Source organism: Mastomys coucha, unplaced genomic scaffold (assembly GCF_008632895.1).
Source record: "Mastomys coucha isolate ucsf_1 unplaced genomic scaffold, UCSF_Mcou_1 pScaffold12, whole genome shotgun sequence".
In the NCBI taxonomy this organism is placed as follows: domain Eukaryota; kingdom Metazoa; phylum Chordata; class Mammalia; order Rodentia; family Muridae; genus Mastomys; species Mastomys coucha.
In genome coordinates this window covers 85,105,471-85,107,637 of record NW_022196894.1, presented here as the reverse complement: position 1 = coordinate 85,107,637, position 2,167 = coordinate 85,105,471, and the positions used below count along the sequence as shown (strand labels likewise).

The window sequence follows — 2,167 nt, the reverse complement described above, 5'->3', positions numbered from 1 at the left end:
TAAGATAATATAATCTTCAATTGAAAATAATTTGTCTTAATATTTTCCCATTTGTATCCCTTCCCTTGTCTTATTGCTCCAGCTAGTGCTTCAATCACGTTATGGATGAGCAGTAGGGATAGTGGGCAATCCTCTCCCATTCCTGACTTTAATGGGGCTTATCAATGGTTTTATTCATTTAGGATGATATTGGCCATGGGTTTGTCATACATAACCTTTATTATGTTGGGATATGTTTCCTACAGTCCTACTTGTTCTAGGGCTTTTATTAAGAATGCATGTTGAATCTTATCAAAGACTTTTTTTTGCTTCCATTGAGATGATCATATGATTCTTGTATTTTTTTTTGTCCATGTATTTGGTTTATTACATTTATTTCTTATATATGTTTAAAAAATCATCAACAACAATAACAAAAAGACAGCAGCTCCTGCCTTGGGAGAGGACATGTCAGTGAAACCTGAGGAGCCCAGAGGTCTTGACAGAAAAAACCTTGGTAAGTTACTAGCCTCGCACCCTGGAAAGAATGTCTAGAGATCCACGACTTAGGAAACAAACAAAATAATGGCTACATTTCACAAAGGAGCAAGGGGTATTTTATTGATACATGGTCCCTATAACCTATTCTTGGGTCCAGAATGAATTTAAGTCAACCTGCAGATAATTGAGAACAATGAAGAAACAATTGGGTCAGAGTTATCACAGGGCAACAACTGAATGTCCCTTAGGATTTAAGCTCCTAAGAAAATAATGTTACATCTTTATAACTGTGAGCAACTGCTGATCCAACTTTTGATATCTGTGTTAGGAAATGGTGCCAAGTGCCAAAAGTCTTCCCTTGTTTGTCCCTTTAAAATGCTCTTAGGATGATTACAAAGTGATTCCACTTTCTTTGAATTGGTAAGAACAATGGGCAGGTGCTTTCTCTCTCTCTCTCTCTCTCTCTCTCTCTCTCTCTCTCTCTCTCTCTGTGTGTGTGTGTGTGTGTGTGTGTGTGTGTGTGTGTGTGTAAGGCTTTAACTTACAAATTGTGTGCAAAATACTTTTATTCCATATTGAACTAGAAAAAATATTTGGAAAATGAAGGTTTTTTTCAGACTTGACCATTCCATCAAAATGTTTTTCATTACTGACACAAGTACCTGAGACAATCAGTTTGTTAAAAGAACAAGCTTGGAATTAGGGCCTGGAGAGATGGCTCAGTGGTTAAGAGCACCAGTTGATCTTCCTAAAGGGCTCAAGTTCAACTCCCAGAATCCAGGAGGCTCACAAACATCTGGGATACCAGTCTCAAGGGATATGGTGCCCTCTTCTGGCCATATCGGGCATTGCATGTATACGTGGTACATGGATGGATATGCAGGCAAAATACATCCACACATAAAATAATAAATACAGTTTTGGGTTTTTTTTGTTTTTTGTCCTTTAAGAGCAAGAATGGTGTTTGTGCTGCGGCGGCAGGGTAGAGAACTTGCTGCACAAACACAAGCACCTCAGTCTGAGTCCTCAGAACCCACATAAAAGCTGAGCAGAGCAGCGCATGCACCTTTAACCCTAGCGCAGCCACTGTAAGATAGGGAGTGGAGACAGGAGGAGCCCCAGAGCCTTGCAGTCCAGCTAGCCTGAATTCTCAGTGAACAAATACAAGCCTGTCTCCAACAAGGTGGAAGGTGAGGACTGAGGCTGGATGCTGTCCTCTGACCTCTTTAAAAATATATGTAAGATATATTTTTTTTTCCAGGAACTCCCAGCCACTCCCTGAGGCTACAATCAAGGCTCAGTGGCCTTTGGGAGCATTTAAAATCCAAACCATAATAACATGCAACTCACATGTAGGGGGATCACTTGACATTTCTGCGGGACAAAGCTTGTTGAGAACCCTATGTTCCCTGAGCCCTTGACTCGTGCTCATTTTAAGAGAATTGTGTCTGGCCTTTCTGCACTGCCCCCCACAGTGGTGAAGTTAACAACACAGGTTGCTTAAAATGAGGAATATGGTCATGATAAATTCCAAACCCCTTACCTGAATGAATCATCTACTCAGTTAAGCAAAGTTTCATCTGTCTGAATGTCCATCATATTTAACGGATAAAGATCTTACTTCAGCTTAGAACAGGGCACTGATACAGTCTTGAAAGAGTGGTTGTTTTTTTTTTTTTTTAAAATC

At 40.1% G+C, this 2,167-nt stretch overlaps 1 long non-coding RNA gene across 4 annotated transcripts in view; it reads right to left on the bottom strand.

The window, feature by feature from the left end:
* The window catches only part of LOC116086103, a 19,706-nt gene that overhangs the window by 10,867 nt on the left and 6,672 nt on the right, over positions 1 to 2,167 (bottom strand). The window contains exon 1 of one of the 4 annotated variants that reach the window (XR_004116825.1): positions 2,024 to 2,086. The exons of the other annotated variants lie outside the window; for them this stretch is intronic. This is a non-coding gene — a long non-coding RNA (uncharacterized LOC116086103). Of the gene's footprint in view, positions 1 to 2,023; positions 2,087 to 2,167 lie in introns of those variants that run through there. 4 annotated transcript variants of the gene reach the window in all.